This window comes from Meles meles, chromosome 15 (assembly GCF_922984935.1).
Source record: "Meles meles chromosome 15, mMelMel3.1 paternal haplotype, whole genome shotgun sequence".
In the NCBI taxonomy this organism is placed as follows: Eukaryota; Metazoa; Chordata; class Mammalia; order Carnivora; family Mustelidae; genus Meles; species Meles meles.
The window spans coordinates 21,356,241-21,370,633 of record NC_060080.1 but is presented as its reverse complement, the minus strand read 5'-3'; the positions used below and the strand labels follow the sequence as shown (position 1 = coordinate 21,370,633).

The 14,393-nt window shown below is 38.0% G+C and overlaps 1 long non-coding RNA gene across 1 annotated transcript; it reads left to right on the top strand.

Moving 5' to 3' along the window:
• The first annotated feature begins 2,876 nt into the window (after positions 1–2,876).
• On the top strand, positions 2,877–14,393 carry LOC123925837. Its single transcript, XR_006815092.1, has 3 exons — positions 2,877–2,913; positions 13,645–13,687; positions 14,347–14,393. It is a non-coding gene; the product is annotated as an uncharacterized LOC123925837 (long non-coding RNA).

The following is a 14,393-nucleotide window of genomic DNA, read 5'->3' as shown; positions in this document are numbered from 1 at the left end:
TAGAAGCGATTTCTCTCTGTCAAATAAAATAAATAAATAAATAAATAATTTATAAAGAAAAAAAAGGATATATGTACCACTATGTATATAGCAGCATTTTTTTTTTACAGATTTTATTTATTCATTTGAGAGAGAGAGTATGCATGCATGAGGGGGAGGTACAGAGGGAGAGAGAGAAACAGGCTCCCCCTGAGCAGGGAGCCTGACATGGGGCTTGATCCACGACCCTGGATTCAGAACCTGAGCCGAAGACAGACACTTAACCAACTAAGCCACCCAGGTGTCCCTAGAGTAGCATTATTTACAGTAGCCAAATTAGGGAAGGACTCCAAGTGTCCATTGATAGATGAATAAATAAGGAATATGTGGTATATATACACATATATATGTACACACACAATGGAATATTACTCTGTCATAAAAATGAATGAAACATTGTCATTTGCAACAACAGGGATGGATCTAGAGAGTACAATGCTAGGTGAAATAAGCTAGTTGGAGAAAGACAAATTCCATGTGATTTCACTCACATGTGGAATTTAAGAAACAAAACAAATGAACAAAGGAAAAGTTAAGAGAGAAACTCTTAACTACAGAGAACAAACATGGTTACCAGAGGTGGGTGGCAGGGGATGGGTTAAAGGGATCAAGAGTACACTTATCTTGATAAGCACTAAGTGATGTACAGAATTGTTGAATTATGATATTGTACACCTGAAACTAATATAACACTGTATGTTAACTATACTGCAATTAAAATTTTAAAATAATATAAAAATTTCCTTTCTTAAAAAAAAAGAAAATGTGACGGGGCACCTGGGCGGCTCAGTGGGTTAAAGTCCCTGCCTTCGGCTCAGGTCATTATCCCAGGGTCCTGGGATCAAGCCCCACATCTCTCTGCTCAGCAGGGAGCCTGCTTCCTCCTCTCTCTCTGCCTGCCTCTCTGCCTGCTTGTGCTCTCTCTCTCTCTGTCAAATAAATAAATAAATAAAAATCTTAAGGGCGCCTGGGTGGCTCAGTGGGTTAAGCCGCTGCCTTCGGCTCAGGTCATGATCTCAGGGTCCTGGGATCGAGTCCCGCATCGGGCTCTCTGCTCGGCAGTGAGCCTGCTTCCCTCCCTCTCTCTCTGCCTGCCTCTCTGTCTACTTGTGATCTCTCTCTGTCAAATAAATAAATAAAAAATTAAAAAAAAAATCTTTAAAAAAAAAAAAACAAACTAACCTCTCTCAGCCTGTGGGAGGACTCCCTCAAAGGATTGGACGCAGTCTCCATTAGAGGCTGACCAATGTATTAGGCAAGACCCCCTCCACCCCCCACCCAACACACACACACACACACACACACACAGACACACACACACACACACAGACAGGATGGAAGAAAAGACTCCTGTAGCCTCAGGGCAGTTGCCTCCTCTGGGTGGTCCCCCTTCTCCCACCTTGAGAGTGTACCGGCCTTAATAAAGTGCTTTGTGCTTGCTACTTTCTTCTCTCCTTATTTAAATTCAAGTTAGTTAACATACACTGTATTATTAGTTTCAGGGTAGTGTTTACTGATTCATCAGTCACATATAACACCCAGTGCTCATTATATCACGTGCCCTCCTTAATGCCCATCCCCCCCAAACCCCAACCCCAACTGTCTTTATTAGAACACGGATCCTCACAGAAATCTTTCATCCGGAATCCAAGAACCAAGACCTCCACTCACACAGCACGACCGTCCCACCTCAAACGGCACGCCCTCCATTTCCAATTCCATTACACATCCCATTGTATTTAATGCACTTACTAAAACATTAGGATCAAAATTACCCTTTTACAAGGCACTTTCTATTTCATCCTGTTTTGTATTTCTTTTTCTCTCATTTCCTTCCTATTAGTTGGATAACTAAGTATTTTTGATTAATTACTCCATTTTTTCCTTTACTATGTGGAATTTAAATTCTGTTTTTGTTCTTTTGGTACAAGGGTTGACAAACTGTGTTCTGTGGGTCAAGACTAGCCTGTGCCTGTTTTTGTAAATAAAGATTTACTGGAACACAGCCACACTCATTTTACATATTGTCTCTGCTTTCGTGCTACAACAGGAGGCAGTTACAATGACAACCTTAGGGGGTTTGCAATGACTAAAATATTTACTATCTAGCCAACCCCATTTTTTAAAAAGATTTTATTTATTTATTTGACAGACAGAGATCACAAGTAGGCAGAGAGGCAGGCAGAGGGAGAGGGGGAAGCAGGCAGAGAAGCCGAAGGCAGAGGCTTTAACCCACTGAGCCACCCAGGCGCCCCTACATATATCCTTTTGAATTAGTGTTTTCAAAGTTTCTGGTAAATACCCAATAATGCAATTACTGGATAATATAATTCTATTTTAAATTTTAAAAAATATTTTACTTACTTATTATATATATAGAGAGAGAACATGAGTGTGGGGGAGGGGCAGAAGGAGAGGGAGAGAATCTCAAGAAGACTCAGCCCTGAGTGTCGAGCCCAACATGGGGTTTGATCTCATGACTCTCAGAGCATGACCTGAGCTGAAATAAAGAGTTGGACACTTAGCTGACTGAGCCACCCAGGCACCTCTCTTCTGCCCATTTTTAACTGGATTATTTGGTTTGGGGGGTGTTGAATTGTGTAATTTCTCTCTATATTTTGGATACTAACCCTTTATCGGTTATGTCATTTGCAAATATCTTCTCCCATTCAGTAAGTTGTTGTTCAGTTTTGTTGATTGCTTCCTGTACCGTGCAGAAGCTTTTTGTTTTGGTGTAGTCCTAATAGTTTATTTCTGCTTTTCTTTCCCTTGCCTCAGGAGACATATCTAGAAAAATGTTGCTGTGGCCAATGTCAAGATCTTACTCCCTGTGCTCTCTTCCAGGATTTTTATGGCTTCATGTCTCCCATACAGGTCCTGTACCCGTTTTGAGTTTATTTTTGTGTATGTTGTAAGAAAATGGTCCCATCTCATTCTTTTGCATGTCGCTATTTGAGTTTTCTCAACACCATTTGTTGAAGAGACTTTTTCCCATCACATATTCTTTCCTCCTTTGTCAAAGATTAATTGACCACATAATTGTGGGTTTCTTTCTGAACTTTCTATTCTGTTCCATTGATCTGTGGTTCTGTGTTGGTGCCAGGACCATACTATTTTGATCGTTACAGCTTTGTAGTAGTTCACCTTGAAACCTGGAATTGTGACACCTCCAGGTGTGTTTGTGTCCTCCCCCAAGATTGTTCTGGCAGTTTGGGATCTTTTGTGGTTCTGTACAAATTTTACGATTGTTCTAGCTCTGTGAAAAATGCTGATGATTTTTTTTTGAAAGGGATCACATGAAATCTGTAGATTGCTTTGGGTAACATGGGTATTTTAACAATATTTGTTGTTCCAAGCCAGGAGCATGGAATATCTTTCCACTTGTGCCGTCTTCAGTTTTTTCCATCAATCTTTTCTAGTTTTCTGAGTACAGGGCTTCTCCCTCCTTGTTTGCTTCTAGGCGAAGTTTATTTCTAGGTCTTTTATTATTTTTGGCGAAGTTGTACATGGAATTGTTTTCTTAATTTCTCTTTCTATGGCTTCATTATTAGTATATAGAAATGCAATGAATTTCTGTATATTGATTTTATATACTGTTACCTTACTGACCCAGGACCACACTTTGAAAGTGAAACTTTAAAATATCTCCAGTAAGTGTCTATGGCAGTTGTCTAAGCCAGTTGGAGACTGTGAACGAGGTAGTGGGAAGGAGGGAAAGGGAACTAAAGCAGGATGGTAGGAGAGGCATGGATTCATTCCTCAAATGGTGACCAGCCACCACCACCACCCTGTCCAAGGCACTCCTTTAGGCTCTGTGGATACAGCGGTAAATGGAAGGGACAAAAATCTTTGCCTCCAGGGGGCTGTTGTGACAAAAGTTTGGATGTGAAAAGTAAAGCAGAAAGAGAGAGAAAGGACTGAGTCTGGTTTTTTTCCTGATCGGACCTCAAATACAAGAGTTAATTATAAATATTGTCACTGTTTCCCTACAAGGACTATATTCATCTTTGTATTCCCTATGCCTAGTATCCTGCCTGGCATTTAGTAAGTGCTCCCTGGATGTTTGTGAAATGAATAAATGACTTTTCAATTTTAACCCTGGATGACTGACAAGATGATGGCATTTTTTAAAAAAGATCTTATTTATTTATTTGACAGAGAAAGATCACAAGTAGGCAGTGAGGCAGGCAGAGAGAGTGGAGGAAGCAGGCTCCCCAGTGAGCAGGGAGCCCGATGCGGGGCTTGATCCCAGGACCTGGAGATCATGACCTGAGCTGAAGGCAGAGGCTTTAACCCACTGAGCCACCCAGGAGCCCCAAGATGATGGCATTTTGAACAACATAGGATGCCTTAGACAGAAGTTGTGTGGTAGGAGGCTGAAAATTGACTATGCCATTTGAAGTGCTTGTAAAATTTATGTGGCGATATTCACCTTTCCACTCAAATTAATTGTCTAGACCTGTGCTATCCAGTCCGGTATCCACTGGCCACGTGAGGCCATTCAAATTTAAATTAATCAAAATTACATAAAATTTAAAATTCAGTTCCTTAATCACATTGTAGACATTTCAAGTATCACATGTGGCTAGAGGCGATCACATTGGACAGAGCAGATCTTGGATATTTCCATCATCATAGAAAATTCTATTGGACAGCATTAGCTTATGCTCTAGATCTTGGAGGTAGATCTAGTTATCAATATATTTGGCCACAAAGTTCCTTTCAATTTTTTTTTTCTCAGAAACATCTCTCAAACACAGCAATCCCACTTGAGTATTTATTACTGTCTTAACTAGGACTTCATCTATTTATGCTATGCTAGCTGGTCTCCTACAAACTTGTTCCAGCCTAGAGCATAGAACATAGCCCTGGCTTTATGAAAGAGAAACCACATACACAGAGCTTCCCATGGCTGACTGTGTCACTCCGCCAAAATTGACTAAACAAACAAACAAAATCTCTCAGCATCCCACCACATGCAGCGGCTTTTCCCAGCCTGTTTTGACCCTCAAAACTTTCGTTGTCAAAATTTGTCAACCCCTTTGGAATTTATACATCGCTTTATCTCTTTTTCATAATACATGATACATGACATTAGGCATATAATATTTTCATTTTAAAGCATCATGTTTTTTAAAGTTGCAAAGTTCATTTTAACATCTTTAAGAGGAAGAGAAAAGACAAATGCCCACTTTTCCCCATGTAACAGGTGAGGCATGAAAGTTAATTGACTTTAACAGGTGTGAATTGTCCCAGAACACTTAAGAAAGGGCAAATATAGTTCCTTGTCTACACTGAGTATAATCTGCTTTAAGCCTCCTATCACCTAGGTTGGCTAAAAAGCCCAGGGTCAGTTTTTCCTCCCCCAACCTTTGTGTAGTATGGGAATTCTGAAGCTTTTGCAGTTTATCCCAAATGGCAGAAGGTCAGGTACTTTTGTTAAAAACAAAGATTTTATTTTTATTTATTTAGAGAGAGCATGTGTGCAAGCAGTGGGGAGGGACAGTGAGGGGGAGAGAGAGAGAGAGAAACCTCAAGCAGGTTTCCCACTGAGCATGGAGCCCAATGTGGGACTTGATCCCATGACTTCAAATCAGGACATGAGCCCAAATCAGGAGACACTCAACCAACTGACCCACCCAGGTGCCCAGAGGGTTAGGTCCTTAACCCATGGGAGTAACTGTTGCTTTTCATCTTTGCTATCTGAAGGAAAAAACTGTGACTCAATTCCAATGTGCCAAGCTTGGTCACAGAGACCTTTGTCAAGACTCCCAGTCTACTATCTCTGAGATCCTAGGACCAGGAGGACCTAAATCCCACCAGGCTCAGGGTCTCATTATTCCAGTGTAACTGCAGCTTCAGCATTGTTTCCATATCAGGAAGCCAGCTTCCTGTTCTTCTCAACCTTGGAAACACCAAATACTAAGCCTCCAGCACGATTCAGCTTAAAATCCTCCATAGGTCTAGTCTTATATGAGGGTTGTCTTTAAGGTTCTTGCCCATTTTTTCAGCAGGCGAAACTTAACTCCTTGCCATGGATTAGAAAAACTAAGTCCTTAAGAACAAAGGCCTGGCTACCCTCTTTGGGGAGGGCAAACATTCGTTCCTTTCCCAGAAGGATGTATAGTGTAAATTCCTCAATGTCACCTTGCTACGTAATTAATAAAATTTCTTAGTACAGATATATGTAAAAAAAGCTTTTTTGTCAAATACACTTTTCATTCAGGCATAATTATAAACAGCAAAATGCATAGATCTTAAGTGTACAGTTTGATGAGTTTTGATAAATTTATAGACCTATTAACTAGCACCCCCAATCAAGTTTACAATACTGGCATAATCCTAGAGAGTTCCTTCATGGTCCTTTCCAGTCTGTTCTCCTCCCACCCAGAGGCAATCTCTATTCTAATGTCTACAGTCATGGATTAATTTTGCCTCGTTGAGCCTTATAAAAATAGAATTATACATCCATTGGGAGATGAATGGAAAAAGATGATGTGATATACATATACAATGGAATATTATTCGGCCATAAAAAAGACTGAAATCCTGCCATTTGCAACAACACAGGTGGATCAGGAGAGTATAATGCTAAGCAAAATAAGCCAGTCAGAGAAAGACAAATTCCATGTGATTTCACTCAGATGTGCCATTTAAGAAATAAAACAAATGAACAAAAGAGAAAAATGAGAAAGACAAACCATAATACAGACTCTTATCTATAGAAAACAAACAGATGGTTACCAGAGGGGTGGTGGGTGGGAGGATGAATGAAACAGGTGAAGGAGATTAAGAGTATAGTGTCTTTGGGTGCCTGGGTGGCTCAGTGGGTTAATGCCTCTGCCTTCGGCTTGGGTCATGGTCCCAGTGTCCTGGGATTGAGCCCCATATCGGGCTCTCTGCTCAGCAGGGAGCCTGCTTACTCCTCTCTCTCTGCCTGCCTCTCTGCCTACTTGTGATCTCTTTCTGTCAAATAAAGAAATAAAATCTTAAAAAAAAAAGTATACTGTCTTTATTCTTTTTAAGATTTTTTTTAAGTGATCTTTATACTCAATAGGAGGGTCAAACCTACAATCCCAAGATCAAGGGTGGCACACTCTACCAACTGAGCCAGCCAGGCACCATAAGAGTATCTTGATGAGCTCTGAGTAATATATAGAACTGTTGAGTCACTGTATTATATACCTGAAACTGAACATAACACTGTATGTTAACTATGCAAGAGTTAAAATTTAAAAAATAAAAAAAAATTTCCTTCTTGCATATTGCATTTCAAAGTCAGTTTTTTTTATAGTTAAAATGTATATAAAGTGTCTATAAACTGTAAGATAAAGTTTCAAGATGTTAATTGTAAATGATACATTGTTGATGTGGAACCCTATTTCCATTGGAAATATGCCTGGCCATGTGCTATGTATGTTCAATTTTAGTAGATGATACCAAACAGTTCTCTAAAATAATTATACTGATTTATACTTCCATTAGTAGAGTATGAGAGTTCTAGTTTCTCCACATTCTTGTTAACACTTGACATTGACCATCTTTTTAATTTTAGCCACTCTAGGTAGTGTGTTTGGCATTGTGTTGTGGTTTATAATGTGCATTTCCATGTTTATTAATGATTTTGAGAAACTTCTTATGTTTATTGGTCACTTGAAAATCCTCTTTTATGACCTCCCTGTTCAATTTTTTGGCCCATTTTTAACGGTTGGATTGTCAATCTTTTACTTACTAATTTGTAGGAACTCTTTAAATATTATAGACGTGAATTGTTTGTCAGATATAGGTATTGAAAATAAATCTTCCCACTGTGGCTTATCTTTTCACTCACAGTGGTGTGCTAATGAACAGAAGTTCTTAATTTTAATGAAATCCAATGTATCCATTTTTGCTTTTATGCTCAGGGTTTTTTTGTCATTTCCAATGTAAGAAATTTTTGCCTGCCCCCGGGCTATGATAATAGTCTTCTATGTTTTTTCTAGAAGCCCCCCCCACCTTTTTTTTTTTCGTTTACATTAAGGCCTATGATCCATCTCAAAGCACATTTTTGTGTATGGTATAAGGTAGGGATCAAAGTTCTTTCTTCCAATCCCTCCAGGAAGGCAGGGACTGGGTGAAATTAGAGAACCATTCACCTTGGGCACAAAATTTAAGGGGCATCAAAAAGCTTAGTAAACAAGGTAATATTTCATACAATATTATTTAATAATAAAAATTAATGTGGAAAATTTATGATGAACAAAATATCAAAATTTTAAATCCGACCCTACACTTACATGACTACCTCATCATCACACTCTAAACTCCAGTCATTTCTCCCAGCACCATTTATTGAAAAGACCATCACTTTTTCTCTTTCAATTGCATTGATGACCCTGTCATAAATCATATAAATGTACCCATGTGTGGGTCAGTTTCAGGGCTCTTTATTTTGTTACGTTGGTCTGTCTATCCTTGTACTTCACTGTCTTTATTAATGTGACTTTGTAGTAAGTCTTGAAGTTTGGTTGTCTCTTACAACTTTGATCTTCTTCAACACTGTCTAGTTATTCTAGGTCATTGGCATTTCTTTCTTTTTTTCTTAAGATTTACTTTATTTATTTTAGAGAGAGAGCACGTGCCCACGTGTGAGCAGAGGGAGAGGGAGAGAGAGAATCTAAAGCAACTTCCTACTAAGTGCAATGCCCAGTGCAGGATCACAACCCAAGCCAAAACCAAGAGTGGACACTCAACTGACAGAGCCACGCAGGCATCCCAGGTCATTGGCATTTCTGTATGTAGTCCCGCATCAATTAATTTTTTAATTATCCTGTTAATTGTCACACAAAAATATGCAGGATTTTTATGGGAATTGCACTGAATTTATAGGTCAGTTTAAGGATAATTAATATAGTAAAAATAATGAGTCTTCTGATCCTTGAATGTGTTTGTCTTTCCATTTATTTAGGCCTTTTTAATTTCTTTTAATAATATTTAACTTTCAATAAAGAGGGATTTTTGGAGCTATAGTAAATATTTTTCTTGTCATTTTATGGAAATTTTTAAACAAATCAAAATCACATAGAAGTGCATAATAAGGGGCACCTGGGTGGCCCCGTGGGTTAAAACCTCTGCCTTTGCTCAGGTCATGATCCCAGGGGGTCCTGGGATCCAGCAGAGCCCTGAGTTGGGCTCTCTGCTCAGTGGGGAGCCTGCTTCCCTTCCTCCCTCTCTGCCTGCCTCTCTGCCTACTTGTGATCTCTGTCTGTCAAATAAATAAATAAATACATCTTTTAAAAAAAAGTGCATAATGAATCTTCATGATTTCATAACCCAGCTTCAACTCTGCATTGTTTTGAATCAAATGTCGGGTAACAAAATTTAATTCATAATTAAATATGTGTGTCTAAAAGGTAAAGACTCTTTTAAGAGAAAATACTTATCACAGTGTCGTTATTATGCCTAAAAATTTAACAAAAATCTTTGAGTACCATCAAATATCCATCAGTATTCAAATAACAAATGTATCATAAATGATATAAATTATTTTTTATAGTCCGTTTGACTCAAGATCTAAATAAGGTTCACATATTGAGATTGGTTGAGATTCCCTACCTCCATATCTTTCTTTTATTCTTTCCATTTATATGTTAAATGGATCATTTGTCCTCTAGAGTTTTGCAGGCAAGATTTTACTGATTAAATAACCATGTTGTTATTTAATATGTTCCATTCTTCTTCTCTATTTCTTTAAATGGGGAAGTTGGGTCTAAGACTTATCAGAATTACTTCTTTGGAGGGAGGGAAGACAATTTCAAAGGTCATGATGATTATTAGGAGGGACACAATGTCTGGCATTTTATTTTATTTTTTTTATTATTATTTTTTTAAAAGATATTATTTATTTATTTGGCAGACAGAGATCACAAGTAGGCAGAGAAGCAGACAGAGAGAGAGGGGGAAGCAGGCTCTCTGCTCAGCTCTCTGCCCCGCTGAGCAGAGAGCCTAATGTGGGGCTCGATCCCAGGACCCTGGGATCATTACCTGAACCGAAGGCAGAGGCTTTAACCCACAGGGCCACCCAGGTGCCCCAACATCTGGTATTTTAAATGCCATTTTCTAGGGGCACCTGCCTGGCTCAGTCAGTAGAGCATGTGACTCTTGATCTTGGGATCGTAAGTTTGAGCTCCACACTGGGTGTAGAGATTATTTAAAAATAAAATCTTCAAAAAAAGATCATTTTCTAAATTATATCAATACTTCAAAATAGGGTGCCTGGGTGGCTCAGCTGGTTAAGCAACTGCCTTTGGCTCAGGTCATAATCCTGGAGTTCCAGATTCGAGTCCCGCATCAGGCTCCCAGCTCCACAGGGAGTCTGCTTCTCCCTCTGATCTTCTTCCCTCTCATGCTCTCTCTCACTGTCTCTATCTCAAATAAATAAAAATAAATAAATAAATAAATAAATAAATAAATAAAATCTTTAAAGATTTATTTTAAATTTTTTTAATTTAATTTTAATTTTAATTTTAAAAATAAAATCTTTAAAGATTTTTTTTTATTCATTTATTTGACAGACAGAGATCACAAGTACGCAGAGAGGCAGGCAGAGGGAGAGAAAGGAGAAGCAGGCTCCCTACCAAGCAGAGAGCCCGATGCGGGCCTCAATCCCAGGATCCTGAGATCATGACCTGAGCCAAAGACAGAGGCTTTACCCACTGAGCCACCCAGGCACCCATAAATAAAATCTTTAAAAAATAATAATAAATACCTCAAAATAAAATGGACTTTTCAAAAAAAAGGTTTTTCTATATTGACCTTTTAACTAAAAATCTTGCTAAATTTGCTTGTCAATCCTGAAAATTTATCGGTAGATGCCTTTTGAAAAGCATATTGTGATTCCCTACATAGTCACATTGTCTGCATATGATAACTTTATCTCTTCCTTTCTAATCCTATCACTTCTATTTCTTCTCCTTGCTTTATTGCATGGAGTAGGATTCCCAGTACTATGTTCAGTAGATAGTGGGGATTTTTATCTTCTTTTTTTAGAGGAAGATTTTCTTTAAACCTTTAGAGGAAGGTTTTCTTTAATTCACCATTTGTGTGTAATGTTTGCTGTGTGGTTTTTGTAAATATCGTTTAGCAGATGAAGAAAGCTCCCTTTTACTTCTGGTTTGCTAAGAATTTTAGCATGAATGGGTGTTGAATTTTATCAAGCACTTTTTCTGCCTGTATTTAGATGTTCATACAATTTTTCCTGTTTATTCTATTAAAGTGCTGAATTACAATGAATTTTTAAAATATTAAACCAACTGTAAATTCCTGAAACAAATATAACATGTTTGCGATACTGTTCATGATCCTTTTTATATATTGTTGGATCAAGTTTGCCGATATTAAGTTTAGGAATTTTGCATCTGTTTCCATGAAAGAGACGACCTGTGGGTTTTCCTTTCTAATAACATCTTGATAAGATTCTAGAATCAAGGTTAATTCAGCCTCCTAAAGTAAAGGGAGAAGTAACATTTCTTTTCTACCTCATTAGCATAACCAAGGCATTCCTATCACTCAGGAAATTCCCAGTGTTTTTGAAGCTCTGTGTCAGGAGTCTGGGACAAACACCAGATGTGTTCTTTATTATAACACCACACACACACACATATAGACACACACACACGCACACACACACACACACAGCGGGAAGTGGGGGCGGGGAGAGAGATATTGAAAAATTGGCTGATATTAATATATTTGTGGAGGCTGATAAATCCCAACTTCTTGAGGCAGGCTGGAAACTTAGGCAGGGTTTCTATTTTCAATCATTTTTTGAAAAATTAAATTAAATAATTATTTATTTTAAAAAGTATTTTATTTATTTATTTGACAGAGAGAGAGAGATACAGTGAGAGAGTGAACACAAGCAAGGGGAGTGGGAGAGGGAGAAGCAGGCTTCCAACTGAGCATGGAGCCAGATTTGGGGCTTGATCCCAGGACCCTGGGATCATGACCCAAGCAGAAGGCAGATGCTTGACGACTGAACCACCTAGGTACCCCTAAGCATCCAACTCCTGATCTCAGCTTAGGTCTTGATATTGATCTTTATCTTGATCTTAGGGTCATGAGGTCAAGCTCTCCATTGGGCCCAGTATGGAGCCAACTTAAAAAAAAATTACAACTGATTTTTGTGTGTTGATAGTGCATTCTGTAACTTTGCTAAATTCATTTATTAGTTCTAATTGGGTTTTGTGTGTGTGTGTGTGTGTATTCTTTATGATTTTCTGTAAATAAGATTATGTCATTTATGAACAGAGATAGAGATTGTTTAACTTTTCCTTTCCAAAGGAAAGGATGGCTTTTATTTTTCTTACCTAATTGCTCTGGTTGGAGTTTCTAGCACAATGTTAAAGAAAAGTAGTGAAATGGAGCATCCTTGTCTGTTCACTACCTTAAAAGAAAAGCTCTCAGGCTTTCGCTATGGAGAATGGTATTAGCTATGGGTTTTTCATTAATACCCCTTACTATATTGAGGAAATTCCCTTCTATCCCTAGTTTGTGGAGTGTCTTTATTTTTTTTATTAAATCATGAATAGGTGTTGGATTTTGGCAATCTTTTTACTCTACCAGTTGAGATAATTCTCCAGCTTTTTTCCCCTTTGTGTTATTAATGTGGTGTATCACACTGATTTACTTTCTTATGTTGAACCACCATTCTTGGGAGAATTTCTGCTTTTAACACTTTTATTCAACACTGTTTACCTAAAACATTTGGCAATATTATGAATAGTATTATGTAGGCTCTTATAATACACTCTCTGAGACTGATGTCATGATTCAAAAGGGAGAAATAAAAATTGTTTTATTTGAAATGGTAACAAACATAATTTCTGCCTTTAACGTGACTTGGAGCATGCTTGCAAAAAACTCAGGAGATCACGTTACTGATTGGGAAATTCTGACCTAAAGGATAAAATTAAAATTCCATCATTTGGCGAAATCTGGCTTCCACTTCTATTTTCAGCTTTTGTCTTAGCAAATGTGCACCTGACAGTCATGACTTTATAATCTTCTTGGTGATGTTGCTTTTGACTTGCCTGGAATGCTCTTTTTTCACCTCAAAACTTTCTGCTGATTCTTCAGACTCCAGTACAAATGGCTACTTCTTGAGTAATTTTTCCCATCTCTCCCAGGCAGTTAATCACTGTCATTTTATTCTCTAACACTTCTATTTCTGTTACATATATATTAATATATCTATAAATTTTAATAAATGTATTTATTGATATATTTACATGTTTCTGTTATATATTTATTTATATATTATTTATGTGTTATATATTTACCACACTGTATTATAACTTAGCTGTTTAGACATCTGTTTTCCCTATGAATGTGAATTCCCAGAATACAGGGGTCATATTTATCTTTGTAGTCCTAGCCCCCAACTTAATGCCTAGAACTTAGTAAGCACTCATTAAATGATCTATGAATACATGATGGGGTGCCAGTTGTGCTGTGGTTATGGACACCAACTGTATCAATATTTGTGTCTGTGAGAGGAAATGTGCTCTTGATTCTCTAACCTAGAACATTTTCTGATTTTATTTTTTTCTCTTTGTGCTTCTCTAGACTTCAAAGCAGCGTAAATTGAAAAAGATCCAGAAACTCACAGGTCAGAAAGATCCTATCCTTTATTCTTCAGCTCAAGGCTAATGACAAATCAACTGTGGGTCTGCTTTAAAACTCCAGACTTTAATAAACAGGTTGAGGGAGGGAATTTGAGAAAGATTATATAAATGAAAGAAATGTGCTTATTCTTTCTAGCATCTCCAAAGATGCTAGATTCTTTTTAGCAACTTCCAGAGAGATGTAAACAGATTGATAATTCTTCCTATGATTCCTTTCCCCATGCTTACTTGCCTAATTTTCCTTTTGTGTAGAACTCAGAGTATCAGGAAAGAAATTTGGTGAGATTAATGTTTGGTGTAGGAAGTGCTGATAACTTTTTCCCCTGTCATAGGCACTGGATAGACTCCTTTGGGGGAAAAAATATGTGTTATGAACTTTGGTTCCCCTACTCCAACTCCCTACTCGCATGATTGTTCCTGCTCTTTCCAACAGCTTAATCTACTACATGGTGAAGGCAGCATAGTAGAGTTCAAAACATGAAAACTTGAGACCTGGGTTAAGTCTGAGTTCTACCACTAATTAACTTAATGATCCTAGGCACAATTTCACTTTTGTTGTCTTATCTGTAAAACAAGGGGCGGAACAGGGTAGAGGTGGTATCAACAATTAGGGTGCTAAAAGCTTCTTTACCTCTGCTCCCAGCTTCCCAGTGGGAAGAAAATCTTAGGATGAGCTGCTCTGAATCTAAT